The sequence below is a fragment of the Heloderma suspectum genome, chromosome 2, assembly GCF_057233095.1.
Source record: "Heloderma suspectum isolate Gila_16-S chromosome 2, 16-S_ref, whole genome shotgun sequence".
NCBI classification, from domain to species: domain Eukaryota; kingdom Metazoa; phylum Chordata; class Lepidosauria; order Squamata; family Helodermatidae; genus Heloderma; species Heloderma suspectum.
Genome location: NC_139459.1, coordinates 35,079,396 through 35,096,747, shown reverse-complemented (window position 1 = coordinate 35,096,747; position 17,352 = coordinate 35,079,396).

The window sequence follows — 17,352 nt, the reverse complement described above, 5'->3', positions numbered from 1 at the left end:
CCTCTGCACTGGTTTCTGGACACTTTTAACAGGAAAGGGCAGTTGCCTTCAGAGCCTGCCTGTAGACTTACCAGAGATGTCCACTGTGAGATTGGCCACTGTGTGGAAACAGGTCTGATTAGGGATGGCGGAGAATTCCGCCATGGATTTCAGTGAGGCTGAATGCCAGTGAATCCCCCGAAACCCGTGGCAGAACGGCCTCCCCCCCCGCCACCCTGTGGAATCCCCCCGGAATGAAACTTACCTGGGGCGGCAGCAGCGGCAGTGGCGGTGGCGGCTGGTCTTTCAGCTGGCTGCTGCGGCCGCAAATGGTGGCCGCTGTATCGGCCACCATTTGCGTCCTGCCAGGCTGCTGTGATAGGCTACATAAGTATTTATTTATTTATAAATAAATACTTACGTAGCCTATCATGAAAAGAGCAGCGGCACAAACAGCGTAGTGGCCACCATTTGCGTTCCTGCTCTTTGCCGTGATAGGCTACGTAAATACTTACGTAGCCTATCACGACAGCCTGGCAGGATGCAAATGGCAGCCGCTATGGCGGCTGCCATTTGTGTCCCCAGCAGCCCGGCCGCAGCCGGAACTCCAGCTGAGGACGGCCCTGGCCGGCGGCTTGGCGGAGCCACCGTGGAGTGGAGCCGGCCAGGGAGGATTCTGGGGGGGGGGGATGGAGCGCCTCCCCCACCACCACGAATCACACCTGCGAGAAGGTAAGTGACTTTCGTACATCCCTAGGTCTGATCCTGCAGGACTCTTCATGTTAGCATGAGTGGCTGAATAAATGATTCCACAAAGTGAAGGCTTTGCAAAGCAAACTTGGTTATAAAAAGGCACACAAAATGCTAAATAAAATGGAACTTTTTATATACAAGAAGCCCAAGTCGAGAAGCAAATGTTTTTGGCTCTATCTTGCTGTTAGGCAGCATTCCTCATCCTTGCCTCTCTGCAGGCATCCAGGGAAGCTAATTAGCTCTGCATCCTGGGTGACCCCTGCTATTACATCTTTAAAACTCTGACAATATATTAACCTTTAGGTACACCTTTTTGTGTGTGATCTCCTGCTATTGCTATTCCGTCATTTCTTATGTTTTTATGGAAATTTGTTTTCAACCTGGATATTTGTGCTAAAGAAACCCTAGGTAGTGGAGTTTGAAGTGCTGTGCTCCCTACAAGAGAACTCTGATTTTGCCAGTGACATAATCCACCTCCCAATAAATGATCAGTGGTATCAAAGGTGAAAACACTGTTCATTCGTTCAGCAGTGTCTGCCGTGCAGAAACATTGCACACACCCCGTAATACGGGAATCCATGTTTTTCTTGTCCAGGACACTATTTGTTGCCTGCAGGGTCTGATCTAGAAAAGTAATCACTTACTTGCTCCTTAAACTCCTTATTTGGGAATCATTTCACATTGTCAAAGGGGATATTATATTTCCAAGGGTAAGGCTGCAAACACCAATTGTACACATCTAACACTAAGAGATGACAAAGAATTAAAGGACTATGCCATTAATTGTACTTGCTATAACGACTTTGCAGGTACAATAGCGTTGCCCTTATTTTCGCCGTAGTCTATGTAAACATTTACGTAGACTACAGCGACCAAATAAGGAATGGGAATGGCGGCTCCCTATGGGGGCCGCCATTATCCGTACACACTTTTTTTTTTTTTTTAAAGTCACCCGTGATAGGCTACGTGACGATTGACATAGCCTATCACGGCTAACTTTGCAAATCTAGCCATGATAGGCTACGTGAATCGTCACGTAGCCTATCAGGGGGCATTTTTTTTTTCTTTTATTGCAATGGCGGCAGCGGCAGCCAGTCGAAAGACCGGCTGCCGCTCCCGCCCCGCTCGAACACCCGCCGAACCGCCGGCCGGACCCGCCACCGGGAGGGACATTCGGCGAAGGTAAGTCCTTTCCCTTTGGGGGTGCGGGGGGCACGGGGGGGTTCAGAGGATTTCTCCCCGAAACTTGTTCGGGGGGCCGAACACGTTGGCGCTCGGCCCCCCGAAGTTTCGGGGAGAAATTCTCCGCCAACCCTATCTAATACTATTTTTACATTCCTGAAAGAAGCAATGGGCTTGGCTTCTCTTGATTTCTGTCCTCCTCTTAGCCCATTGCTTCATTGTTCCCTCACCAGTATGGATCAACAATATACTTAATTCATTATTAACTGAGCTCAACTGAGGTTTTGTAGAAGAGAATTTTCTGAGAAGGGTTTTTTTTGAGGTGGTGGTGGTGATCCTGCCCTTTTGGAGAATATTCAGAGAAATTCTCTCTCCCCTCCCCCCCATTTCACTACTCACAAATATGTTGGAGAAATTTCAGAACCCACTTTTGCTCAGCCCTAGTACTGATTTTCAAAATAGCAGAGAAAAATCTGTCCCAGAGTTTGGGGCTCTCACTAGGGATGTCAGAGAATCTCGCCACGAATCTCGGGGAGGCCGAATGCCAGCACATTCGGCCCCCCGAAATTGGTGGCGAAACGGTCTGCCCCCCCCCCAGGACGGGACTTACCTTGTGCGAATGTCCCTGGTGGTGGCGGTTCGGCAGCGGTTCGGCGGCGGCGGCCGGTCTTCCAACCGGCTGCCGCCGCCGCCGCCATTTCCAGTAAAAAAAAAAAAAACACCAAAAAAACGTGATTTACGTAGCCTATCACGGCTAGATTTAAAAAAAAAATACCGTGATAGGCTACGTAAACGTTTACGTAGCCTATCACGGCTGAGTAAAACCAAAAAACCAAAAACCGTGTGTATGCAAATGGCGGCGCCCATGGGCGCCGCCATTCGCATTCCTTAGTTTGGCACGTCTAGTCTACGTAAACATTTACATAGACTACGACGAAAATAAGGGGAACGCAAATAGCGTAGCGTCTACGCTATTTGAGTTCCCCTTATTTTTGCCGTAGTCTACATAAATGTTTACGTAGACTAGACATGCCAAAATAAGGAATGCAAATGGTGGCGCCCATGGGCGCCGCCATTTGCGTATGCGCGGTTTTTTGTTTTTTGTTTTTTACTCAGCCATGATAGGCTATGTAAACATTTACGTAGCCTATCACGGCTGATTGCAGGGACGCAAATGGCGGCGGCTATGGCCGCCGCCATTTGCGTTCCTGGCCAGCCAGGATTCGTGGCGGGAGGGACGTGGCGCCTCCGCCCGGCCAGAATTTCAGGGGGGAGGGACGGGACGCCTCCCCCCAGCCAGAATTTCGGGGGGAGGGACAGAGCGCCTCCCCCCCACCGCGAATCAAATTTCGGGCAAGGTAAGTGACTTTTGTACATCCCTAGCTCTCGCCTGTTGTATTGTTGTGGGAAATAGCATCAGTTTCTTCTTTTCTAAAACACTTTATTGTGCCAGACGCTCTAGAGCTCCTCTTTGGATCCAATTTCTGGCAGCCACCACTCCCCCTTACAAAATGCCTCAGGAATGATGCTAGGTCATGACATAGAGCTGTTCTGAGGGATGATCTGGAAGGGGAAATGGTGGCCTTCATGGGTGTGTCACCAAGACACAACAGTTCTTTTTAGGATTCAGAAAACAATGAACACACCAATGGGTGAAGGGAAGCTAAAAGTGTTTATTAAACAGGCATAAAGTAACAGAGCAGAAAAACAAAGCACAATGCTGCACAAATTTAAAAACAAGACTATGAGCTCCCCCAGGAGGACGAGTAGGTCTATAGCTTGGGGGCCCTCCTGGAACCATCTTTGTTCTGGGCACCACACTTGAAGAAGGATGCAGACAAACTGGAGAGGGTTCAGAGGAGGGCAACAAAGATGATCAGGGGACTGGAAACAAAGCCCTATGAAGAGAGACTGAAGGAACTGGGCATGTTTAGCCTTGAGAAGAGAAGACTGAGGGGAGATATGATAGCGCTCTTCAAGTACTTGAAAAGTTGTCACAGAGAGGAAGGCCAGGATCTCTTCTTGATCATCCCAGAGTGCAGGACACGGAATAATGGGCTCAAGTTACAGGAAGCCAGATTCCGGCTGAACATCAGGAAAAACTTCCTGACTGTTGGAGCAATACGACAATGGAAGCAATTCCCTAGGGAGGTGGTGGGCTCTCCCACACTGGAGGCGTTCAAGATGAGGCTGGACAGCCATCTGTCAGGGATGCTCTGACTTGGATCCTTGCATTGAACAGGGGGTTGGACTCGATGGCCTTGTAGGCCCCTTCCAGCCCTACTATTCTATGATTCTATGACTTGAGGCTCAGGTGGCCTCAGTGGGATGGAGTGCTTTCTACCAACTTTGGTTGGTGGCCCAGCTATGCCTCTATCTGGACAGGGATAACCTGGCTTCAGTTGTCTATTCTCTGGTAATGTCCAAGTTAGATTACTGCAATGCACTCTATATGGGGCTGCCTTTGAAGATGGTTTGGAGGCTGCAGCTCATGCAAAATGCAGTAGCCAGATTGATAATGGGGAGTAGAAGGTCTGAACATATAAGACCAACTCTGGCCCACTTGCACTGGCTGCTTATATGCTTCCAAGCTCAATTCAAGGTGCTGGTTTTAACCTATAAAGCCCTACACAGCTTAGGACTGCAATACCTGATGGCATGCCTCTCCCAAAATGAACCTACCCATACGCTACATTCAGTATCTAAGGTCCTCCTCCAACGGAAGGCAGCAATGAGGGAAAGGGCCTTCTCAGTGGTGGCCCCCATCTGTGGAACAAGCTCCTTGATGAGGTCTGCCTGGCGCCAACATTATTATCTTTTCGGTGCCAGTTTAAGACTTATCTCTTGTCCCAGGCATTTGGCAGCAGATGATGAGTTTTTATCAGTCCTGGATGTGTCTTTAGTTATGACTGACAGTTCAAAGTTGTTTTTAGTTATAGTTTGTGCATATTGTCTGTGTGCTTTTATGTAAATGGCTTTTAAACTTTTTATATTGTATTTAATGTTTTAACTTCTGTAAACCGCCCAGAAAACTTTGGCTATGGGGCAGAATAGAAATGTAAATAATAATAATAATATGCTTATGGCCTGACAGCTGCCAAGAATCCCTCCAAATGGCAAAGGACATGACTCCAATAATGGCCCAATATGCAGCACCTTTCTGGATCAGCCTGGCTTCGGATCCCACCCTGGGAGTGTCTCAGGGATTCATATATACTATTATATGAAGCCTTTACCAACTTTGGCTGGTTTGCCAGCTACAGCCAATCCTGGGCAGGGATAACTTGGCCATGGTGGTACAGGAATTAGTAACCTCAAGACTGGATTACTGCAATGTGCTCTGTGTGGGGCTGCCCTTAAGGCTGATCTGGAGGCTGGAGCTAGTGCAGAATGCAGCAGTTCAGCTATTGTCGGGAGCTGCCCCTTTTCAGCATGGAATTCCTGTGCTGAGGGAACTGCACTGGCTGCCTATCCACTACCAGGCCAGGTTTAAGGTTGTAGTAGTAGTGTGCAAAGCCCTAAACAACTTGGGACCAGGATACCTGAGTGAGCACTTTCTCCCTTACGAACCTGCCAGGTCACTGAGGTCATCAGAGGGGTTGCTCCTGGTAGTTCCACATCTGACCACAAACCTCCCAACAATATTGACATGAAATTTATTTCCCTGCACTTTATCTTTCCCAAATAAAATAGTGAAATGAGAATTCTCCCAAGAATGGGTGGCACTAATAAGCTCTTCAAAAAACAAAGTTTACTGCTAAAGCATCATTTGATTAAATGTGGTTCGACGTGGTCCACATGGACCTATGGCCTGACTGGAGTTCACCAGGAAAAGAACCTTCAGTGTGGTGGCCCGCTTCCTATGGACTTCTCTGCCTTTGGAGGTCAGGCAGGGGCCAACACTATGTTGCTTTTGGCACCTCCTGAAAACATTGTTATTTCAGAAAGCCTTCCTCGAGTGACCAACCGTGGTTGATCAAACTTGGTTTTATCAGAATTCTCTCAATGTTTGACAGTAACCCAGCATAGAAAACTCCATCCCAGCTACTTTGGCTAACCTTGAGATCTCACCAGAGGCTTATCTACTAGCTGCTCCATTTGTTCAGTTTCAAACAGATAACTGACTCTGGGAATTAATACAAAGATGAAGCACTGCTTAACTTAAAGCAACAGTCCCAACTGGAGCAATTTGTTGTACACCACTCAACTTGTCAAAATAACAATTGTCTGTGTTTCCATTACAACGGGTGGCATCACAACACATTAAAAAAGGAAGGAACCACACCGGATGCAAAGCAATAGATAAGACCTCTAAACCTTAGGGGCAATTTCTGCTGTCACCCCAAACCATTTGCATTTGACTCTGGGATTTCAAACACAAAGTTCTCACCAGAGAACTTTTGGTTCCACACACTACTATACTTTAGTAAGCCATCAATTGGAGCATTCCCCATCCGTCTTCCTTTAATTCTAAAATCTTGGTTGGGAAGTTTAAATAAGAGCAGATTCTGCAACTTTATTTCTCTCTAATGCAAAGTCAGTGGAAATGCACCAGGGAGGATTTGGCCCATGCTCTGAAAAATATGTGTTATTCACAGAGCTAGATACCCAGGCGTGTCAGAGAAAAAAGGCATCAGGTTGAAAAGTAATCAATATGTGTGGGAGGCTGGAAAGGCTAAGCAAGACCAATGTCATCAGAAAGTCATGGAAGAGAGGCCGGTGGGAAAAGCTGTCCAAATGGGAAGTGCGCAAATCGAAAACTCTCTGCTTCCTCCCAACTGGAGTGCTTGCCCTCTTTGGTTAACTATTTATGTATTCTGGGATTAAATCTTGGACTTGTGCTTGGTGATCCTTCTTGCTGATGCAAATTTATACAAAGAAGTGTTGTGCACATAGTGGAAAAGAGTCACACACACACACACACACAGCATACAATATCCTGTCCCTGAATGAAAAAAAATTGGCATTTCTGCCCATTTAACACAACCTATGATCTCACAGGTGTGGCATTATTAAAAACAGCTGCAAGTACAGATGTACAGATTTTGTAAAATCCCTTCCATCTGCATTTCATGGATTGTTAGGTGCTTTTCGTTGTATCGTCCGCTCATTGACAGAATTGGATTTTTTTCAGTTTCTGGAATTTGCACAAATTTGCACTTATAAGAATGTACAAATCCCCCCGAAATGTGCAAATCCTTCCAAAAATGCACCCCCGTGTGCATTTTCATGCTTTAGACTATGGGGGAAATGCACATTTTCAGCTGGTGTTTTTTAATTTTACATATTTTTCTACAGCTACATTTGTGCAAAATTCCAGAAAATATTTTATAAAACATCTGCAAGTAGGGATGGAGGGACTCACCTCCATCTGCACTGCTGCCCGCCTGCTGAACACCCACTGGCCAGCCGCCCCTGCTTACTTTGCTCACTGTCATGTAGGGATGGTGTGGGCGCCTATTTTGGTCTGCAAATTTGATGGACCGCTGGCACCCACGCCCACCGAGCTGTGCCTGCTGAGCTCCCCCCTGCTTGCAACCCTCTGGGCTGCAGTCGAGTGCCCCCTCCATGCTCGATGAGCAGCCCGCAACTTACGTGGGCCTATTCATCTCTGTGCTGATCTCCATTTTTTTTTTTAAAAAAATGGTGATCGGCAGCACTTGCCCATCAAATTATATGCAAAATAGCTCTGCAAACTAGATTCTATGGGCACTTTTAGACTTATACACAAAAAGGGCTGTGAATCGCCCATATACTTTAGTTTACAGAGCTATTTTGCATATAACTCTATGGGCAAGTACTGCCAATCACATTTTTTTAAAAAAACCATGGTGATCGGCACAAAGAAAAAAAAACACATGGAGATGCGAGCTGCTCATCGAGCATGGTGGGGGCATTTTCATTCAGCTCTAGATTATCTCTCCTGAGTCATCTCCAGAATAACTGTAACTTAAACAGGGAGAAACAGATGTCCTGTCTCCACTCCCCCTACACATAATGTGCAGGCTGGGGATGATGGGATTTGAGGTCAAAATATGCAGAGAGCACCAGGTTAGGGAAGGCTGCTCTGCAAGGTGTGCATATGTAGAATCTCCACTGTCCGAGAAGGCTCATCCCTGTTGAATGTATGGGGACCAATTCCTCCAGTGGTACTCATTTCACCCAAGCATCATGTGTTTAGGGCTGTTCACAAAGTAGGGGAGCTGCTTGTGCTGGCACTGCCCCCACTATCCCATGCTAACGTCTGCACATACGTAAGTTCTCTGCACAATCAGAAATTCTGCATCATCAGAGTTTCCTGATCGCATGGAGAGCTTCTGTCCATACAACTCTACACACAGAGCACTGATTCACATGATCAAATAAGCCACAGTGGCCTGGTTTAATTGGCAGCATGTGCTGGTTGCCATTTCTCTAATTACCCACCCAGGCGCGGCATGTTGCGTCATCTGAACCTGGGCAGCGTGGCTTGTTTGAGGGGGAAACGAGCCTCAAATAACCCATGGTCTGTTGTTGGGTTATTTGGGGGTTGTTTCCCCCCCAAGAAAGCCATGCCACACAGGTTCAAATGATATGACAAGCCATGCCCTGGCAGGTAATTAGTGAAATGGCAACAGGCACACCCCACTGATTAAAACAAGCCACTGTGGCTTATCTGAACCACTGTGGCTTATTTGAACATGCAAACTGGGTCATAGCTTTTCAGGTTACCTCAAGGATGGGATTGGAAGGGTGCACCATGTTGGGAATGAGGCCAGCAGGGGGTGGTCCCATTCTCTCCTTCCACGCATCAATGAAATATGTGCAGGCAGCACAGCCCTTCTGTGTTGCCTTTTTCTAAACTAAAAAGGCCCAATATCTTCAGCCTTCTTTTTTTTTGAAAGGGAGATACTCCAGTTTCCTGATGGTGGGGTGCTTTGTTTTGTATGCTTTCCCACTTTATAATACCTTGTTTGAAATGAGCTGATTAGAACTACACACCCTATTCTGACAATTGGTGCATCATAGATTGTAGCATGCTCTTTTACCCACTGTTATCCCTAACTTAAATATAACTACACTAAAAATAGTGCTGAACTGAGAACCTCAACTTTGTAGTTTACAGTCAAAACTAGCAGTGCTGTGCAGAGTTAGAATATAGCTTCCCCTAATACCTAGACTGTCCTAATGTTTACCTTCTGTTGATGCTGTTTAGCGCCACTGTTTTTTCCTAGCTGCTGCTTCCTTTTTCCTAGAAAAATCCCATGTGTGTAGGGATGGACGAAAGGGACTTACCTGGTCCCGTAGCTTGCTTCGCGGTGGGGGGGAGGCACCTCGGTTCTCCCCCCAAAGTTCAGGCAAAGGGGGGAGGCGCCCCGCCTCGCCCGGCCGAAATTCAGGTCTACCCGGCCGCGAAAAAAAAAGTAAAGTAAAAAAAAAACAAAAAAAACACCCGTGATAGGTTACGTAACGATTTATGTAGCCTATCACGGCTAGATTTCCAAAGTCAGCCATGGTAGCCTATGTAAATAGTCACGTAGCCTATCACAGGTGACTTTGAAAAAAAAAACGCGTACGCAAATGGTGGCGCCCATGGGGCGCCGCCATTTGCGTTCCTTAGTTTGGCACGTCTAGTCTACATAAAGATTTACGTAGACTATGGCGAAAATAAGGGAATGCTATTTGCGTTGCCCTTATTTTCGCTGTAGTCTACATAAATCTTTACACAGACTAGACATGCCAAAATAAGGAACGCAAATGGCGGCGCCCCATGGGCGCCGCCATTTGCGTACGCGCTTTTTTTTTTTTCAAAGTCACCCATGATAGGCTACGTGACGATTTACGTAGCCTATCATGGCTGGCTTTGGAAATCTAGCCGTGATAGGCTACATAAATCGTTACGTAGCCTATCACGGGTGTGTGTGTGTGTTTTTTTACTTTACTTTTTTATTTTGCAATGGCGGCGGCGGCAGCCGGTCAGAAGACCGGCTGCCGCCCCCGCCGAACCGCTGCCGAACCGCTGCTGGGACCCGCTGCCGAGAGGGACATTTGCACGAGGTAAGTCCCATCCCGGGGGTGGGGGCGGGGGGCCGGCGGAGAATTTCACCACCAATTTCGGGGGGCTGAATGCCTCCCGGAGATTTGTGGAGAAATTCTCCGCCATCCCTACATGTGTGTGATCCCATTCATTCAGAGATCACATAGTAAACTGGAGGATGTCACAATGCTAATACTGCAAATCAGACTTGATAGTGACAGTGATGGCAAATGTGGTCAACTGAGAGTGAGAGCAAGTTAGTCAATTGAGAGTGAGGGCAAGTTAGCCAATTGAGAGTGAGGGAAATGTAGATTTTAAAAGTCCTGTCTCCCAATGTGGCACTTTTTAGCACTGCTAAAAATATTTTGTGAAAAACAATATGTAGTTTAAGTCCTACAGCAAAGTACACTAAATAACCACGTTTGGGGCAGAATGACATATTCCATTTTCAATGTGTGTCTTCAGAGCTGAACCAGCAGTTCTCCTCTATAAAATGAACATAAGTAGAGCCTTGCTGGATTGCACTGATCTAGTCCAGGATTTGGTTAGCATATTGGCCAACCAGAAGCCTCTGGGACAAAAAGGGCACACTCTCCAGCAGAAAAGAAGTGGGCAGGAAAAGGTTACTTATTTCTTCCCATGCTTGCTATTTCCTGCCCCTGACTCTCTACCAGGCCAAAGCAGGAGCTCCAGACTAGGGATGTCAGAGAATTCCACCACGGATCTCAGTGAGGCCGAATGCCAGTGCATCGGCCCACCGAAATTTGTGGCAGAACGAAGCCCCCCGCCCCCCCTGCAAAAGGCGCAAGAAACGGAGCACTTACCTGCTGCCGTTCGTGCTGCTTTGCGAATGGCGGCCACATCTGCGGCCGCCATTCGCTTCTTCATTATAGCTGTGATAGGCTACGTAACTACTTACGTAGCCTATCACGGCTAATGCAGGGACGCCATTTGCATCCCTGCAGAGGCCATGATAGGCTACGTAAATATTTACATAGCCTATCACAGCAAAATACAGGGATGCAAATGGCGGCATCTACGGTGGTCCTAGCCAGCGGCTCTGCGAAGTCACCATGGAGCAGAGCTGGCCAGGGAGAATTTCGGGGGGAGGGATGGAGTGCCTCCCTCCCACCACGAATGTCACCCTTTGAAAAGGTAAGTGACTTTCATACATCCCTACTCCAGACCTTTGCTTCCACTGTGGATTGATTGACTGATTCATTCATTCATTTCAGTTATTTACATCATACATGCTCTCTTTCAAGATATGAATCCTACCAAGGTGGCTTGCAAGTAACATAAACATATTTAAATCACAAGAAACATTACTAACACATTTTTTAAAAAATGATTAGGGTCCTTCCCACAGGGCAGTTCATGGACGATGGCCCTGGGGGCAGGGAGAATCCAGCTGGAAGAGGAACAGGTGTCTGGTGTCATCCTTCTCTACCTCCACAGCTGGACCTGCCATTAGGCAGAGTGTGGTAGTCACCTTAGGCAGCAGATGCTGGGAGGCAACAGCAAGGTATTGGAGGGGAGAACTATGTACTTTGCAGCCTACTCTGCATCCCCTAAGTTCGCCTGCTGCTTTCAAGTAGGCAGGTCAGATAATATCATTTATTATATGCAGGCATCCCACACTGGATTGGAACGTTCCTTCTCCCTCAAAAGGACAAATCAAGCAAATTTGGCATCCACATGGAGTGATGTTGTCTGAACAGTGGAGGGGAGAGTATATGCCAGTCCTCCACCATGTGCATTTCAGCTCCACTCCCTCATCCTCTGCCATGCCTGCTACAGGACCTATGAGCTGCCACCACATAGTGCTGCATGATCTGAAGCCATTGGCAGAGAGTAACAATTGAAAGATAAGACGTGAAGGGGCAGGGCCGGCCCTACCATTAAGCAGAGTGAGGCAATCGCTTCAGGCAGCAGATGCTGGAGGCAGCAGCATATTCTTGAAGGAGAGAACTTTGTGCCAAACAGCCTGCTCTGTGCCCCCTAAGCTAGCCTGCTGCCTTCAGGTGTGGTGGAGGATGCTGTCCCATTATCAGTGTTGAAGAAACAGTCCAGTTGGCTTTTGTACATGGAATGGGAGAGAATGCCATCTTGTTCTTTGCCTCAGGCAGCAGAATGTCTTGGGCCAGCCCTGTTAAAGGGCCTACAAGCACGGATATATCAGCACTCACTAAAACATGAGTGTATTTAGGTGCAGACCTGACTTAAAATATTTCCCCAAAGAACATGAGGATTACCTCCTCATGGGCTACTTATAGGCTTTGAATGCAAGCAGAGGATCACGTGTTTGTTAGGCAATCTCCCTGAGTTGTAAACTTTCTGTGTGAAAAAGGTCTTGGTGGGAAGGTGTTTCCAAATGTGGAATCCCCCACCTGTGTTCTCGGCAGTTGTGTTGGTCCATGAGAACTTACAAAGTCCTTTGAGGTTGGTAAGGAATGTATTTTTGGATGAAAAAACTGCTCAGTTGCCCTTTAAGCACCTTTGCCTTGCTTGCAACTTCTGCAGTCCAGATTTTAAGAGCTGGATTAAGAGCCAAATTATCTAGCCAGGCCAGATACATCATACATGAACAAATGACAAACTTCCACATAGACTAAAACTAGAAAGGTAGATGAATAGGTATCATTGTATCTTGCCTCCATAATAAATTTACGACATGGTCTCACAGCACAATCTTATACATGTCCACTTGGAAGAACAGTAAATCCTGTTAAGTTTACTCAGGATCACTCCCAGGTAAGTGGACATAGCAGGGGTGAGGAACCTGTGACCCTGCAGATGTTGTTGGACTACAACTCCCATCAATCCTGACCATTGGCCATGCTGGCCAGGATTGATGAGAGCTAGAGTCCAACAACATCTGGAGAGACACAGACTCTGGGACAGGGTCTACCCCTGGGACATAGGTTGGAGCCTTAGGGAAGCTATCTATTCCCTCAGCTTCAGCTCCCTATCAGGAATATGGAGATAATAAGAGCTTTTCTCCACAATGCATTTATTGTGTGCTTGTCATTCCCTACTCACAGTTGTTGACAGCTTCTTTGGATACTGTTGTGATCCCCAAGGCTCACTTCTGTATGTATGTATGTATGTATGTATGTATGTATTTATTTATTTATTGCATTTCTATACCACCCCATAGCCAAAGCTCTATGTATACAAAGTTTAAAAACCTTCAAAATACAGTATACAGAGGTTAAAAGCCATTTACATAAAACACACATGAACAGACAATATACACAAAGACAACATATATCTAATAAAAACTTCAAGCGATCAACCATAACCATAAGACAAATCCAGGATCAATTAAAACTCATCATATGAGTTTTAAACAGCACTTCCAATGAGATTTTTTAGAGCAAGAAAAATGCAGTATTATTTGTGAAAGCAAAAGCAAACACTTTTTTCACTTGTGTGATTGAATTATTCAGCTATACAGTGTCACCTAGGGGTTATGTAGAAGAAAAGCAAGAAAGGAAACATTCTGTGTAGTGCTCGGATTTCAATTTTATGATGGAACTTAAAGTAGATACTGCAGATTAACAGCCTTGTGTAGAGAAGCTCTTAGATTCATCTACCTTACAGGGCTGTTGCAGGGGTTATGGCATTAGGCAAAACACATTGAACACTCAAAAGTATATCATCATCATCTCCTGTCTACCTGTCTTCTCCTGCACTTTTTTTTTTTTTTTTACCATGGCAAAGAAAAGACAGTAGGTTTTACATCTGGGGCTGAAAATCTAACTGAGGTAAAGAGAAGTATATAGCACTGGATAATATGCTCAGACCTCTGTGCACGATACAAAATATTTTCCATGAGCACACTGAGAGAATGGACTCTTTATGGCCTGTCACTAAAAAAAACAGACTGAGGGAGCAGAATGTCACAACACCAAAAGATTCCTCTGCAGGTGCTTATTATTTTCTTGTCAGGCATGCTATTGATTTGTTATTCTGGGCAACGTTATTTTAAAGGGAAGAGAAAGGGGTCTCATTTTGTAGCTCTTCCATCTGTCTAGCCCTGATCTATATTACTGTATTTGAAGGTAAAAAATTACTAGGGCTGAAACTTCTCATCGATTAATAGGTTAGAATAATCATTTAAAACCTTCTTGATTAAAAAAAAAAAAGGTGTCCAAGATAGAGTGGATTTAAACACACACCCAAACATCTGTTAATTATTATTTTTTAAATAGAAGCACTTAAAAAATGTGACACCACCACAGAAGAAGCTTCCCCCCCACTTCTCACAGTTGCTTTTTCTTCTTGTCCTTTTTTCCCTCAGCAACTGCAATCTGGCAGGTATTGGACTCCATGTGTAAACCACCTGGGAGCAGGGATGACTCTAAAAAGGTAACAACAGGTAGGTAGCAGATATTTCCTGCTAGCCTCTTTGTTCCTGCAGCTTTCAGTTAGTAGGCTGGATCTAGATGTGCGGCCCTTCGAGGAATGGAAGGAATTTGGATCCAGTGAAGGGTCCTGCTGGAGGAAGTGGAGAGGTGATTTCTGCATATTCCCCCCTTCAGTCCCCATGCCCCCTGAAAAGTTGGTCTGGAGGATCAAGGGACCCTCCAGAACAGCATGGCAGGTGGCACTGGGGGCTGAAGGGGAAAGGAGGCATGAATCAAAATTCCCTCCTCCGCTTCTTCCCATGCAAGATCCTGCATCTGGGACTCAACTCACAGGAAATCTGAATCGCACCCACCATAAATTTGGCCTGGATTATCTTTTTCCCCTAATAATGGTCCTTTTGCTCCCCCAAACTAGCTTTTCTGGAGTCACCCCTGATGTGGACTCAGCAGTTCAAACAACTGGTGCCTCCACAGCATTCCTGCTAGGCCACAAAGCTACTTGTAGTCCCATGCTCTCCCAGAGGTTATTGTATGATGGACAGTAACAATTTTAATTGGACCCTGGTGTAGAGTAATGAAGTGTAAAGAAATAAAACAATGGCCATGCCATATGTCCTCTTTTACAAATTTCTGTTTAAAGAGCTGCTCAATGACCACCCTCTGTTTGAAGTCATCCTCTGTAGGGACGTTGGAGAATTCTGCCATGGACTCCAGTGAGGCCGGATTCTTTAGAATCCGCCCCCCCGGAGTCCGTGGCAGAACGGAGCAATCCCCCCTGCCACCCTGTGGAATCCCCCCGGGACAGAGCCTACCTGGTGGTGGCAGTGGCAGCTCTGGGTCATCTTCTGGCCACTGCGGTGGCCACTACGCCATTTGCGTCCCTGCCTTTTGCTGTGATAGGCTACGTAAGTATATACGTAACCTATCACGGCCTCTGCAGAGACGCAAATGGCGGCCGCTATGGTGGCCGCTGTTTGCGGCCAGCACAGCCCAGCAGTGGATGGAAATCCGGCTGTGGGCGGCCCTGGCTGTTGGCTCTGCAGACTCGCCACGGAGCGGAGCTGGCCAGGGAGGATTCCAGGGGGAGGGACAGAGCGCCTTCCCCCACCGCAGATGCCCTGGATTGGAAAGATAAGTACATTTCGTTAAGGATGTACGAATCCCTTACCTGGCTCCGCGCAGGGGCATCCGCAGTGGGGGGGAGGTGCTCCGTCCCTCTGCCCGGAATCCTCGATGGGGGGGAGGCGCTCTGTCCCTCCCCCCGGAATCCTGCCTGGCCGGCTCCACTCCACGGCCAAGTTGCAGAGCCGCCGGCCGGCTCCGGCCACCCGCAGCCGGACATCTGGCCGCTGAGCAGCCCTGCAGGGACGCAAATGGTGGCTGTCATAGCCGCCACCATTTGCATCCCTGTATTGAGCCATGATAGGCTACGTAAATATTTACGTAGCTTATTATGGCAGGGGGAAAATCCCCAGCATACGCAAATGGTGATAGCCGCCGCCATTTGTGAACGCTGGGGTTTCCCCCCCCGCCCGCCGTGACAGGCTACGTCAATACTTACGTAGCCTATTACGGCCTCTGCAGGGACGCAAATGGCGTCCCTGAATTAGCCGTGATAGGCTACATAAGTATTGACGTAGTCTATCATGGCTAGGAAGAGGAGGAAGTGAATGGCGGCCAGGACGGCCGCCATTCGCAAAGCAGCACGGAAGGGAGCAGGTAAGTGCTCCATTTTGCATGCCTTTCGTGGGGTGGGGGCAGTGGGGACTTCATCCCGTGTGCCTTTCGTGGGATGGGGGGGGTGGGGGCTTCATTCCACGACAGATTTCGGGGGGCCAAATGCACTGGCATTCGGCCTCACCGAGATCCGTCGCGGAATTCTCTGACATCCCTACATTTCGTACATCCCTAATCCTCTATCTCAAAGGGTCTTTGATGAGTTTTCATCGGGCTTTTAAAACCTGGCTGTTCAGGCAGGCATTTGGGGTGGGTTAGGGTTTTTGAAAGCAGTGTTGTTTTGTTATGGTTTTGTTGTTGTTCAGTTGATTATGTATTTTTGTTATTAGTATTGTATGTCACCTAGAGTGACTGGGTAGCTGGCCAGATGGGCGGCTAATCAATCAATCAATCAATCAATCAATCAAATAAATAAATAGCTGTCCTGTCCAGTTCCATTTTATAGATAAAAACTATAAAGATTATAGATTTATGTCTGCAGATTTATTTCATCTTTTGTCCTATTTTTCGGTGATGCATTTCCTCTTTTTTTGGCATTGCATAAGTGCCCCCCCCCATGCTCCATTCTCAAGTTCTATGAAGATCATATCCTATGATATACTTTAAGAGTGAAAACCCACCACTAGGCCTCTTATAGATTAGAAGCAGAAATACATGCATGACACCCACAGCATGGTCTCAGGCAAGCCACAGGGTCATAACGTACACACAGCTTTGAAAAAATTAAAATAAATTCTAACACTTCTCTCAGGTGAAAATGTCTTTTTTTCACCTGTGAACTATCCAGAATCTGGAGTGTAAGAAAAAATATCCCCCCTGCTTCAAGGGATCCTCTCTCTTTACTCCGGCTGCTTTACTCTGGCTGCAAATTCTGGGAACTCTCACTGGCAGGCTGACAACACGGCAGCCTGCCATGTGCTAATGATGTCCGCAGCAGAATTCTGACTGAATCCCCATTTGCCACCTGCACAGCCTGCTGCCTAAGGGGAGACGGGGCGCTCCTCCCCGGCCTGAATTTCAGCCGGGCGAGGCGGGGCGCCTCCCCCCCCGGCCTGAATTTCGGCCGGGCGAAGTGGGACGCCTCTCCCCCCTCGCCTGAACTTCGGGGGGAGAAGCAAAGCACCTCCCACCCACCACGAAGCACCCCTGCGAAAAGGTAAGTGACTTTCGTACATTCCTAGACGCAGACAACAAGCTTGGGTTGAAAATTGGGCCACATTTATTGAAATATTTGCAAAGGGATAACTAGGACGGGCATCTAACTGTGTCAGCGGCTAGCTGACACTTCTTGGGCAAAAACACACCCAGCCT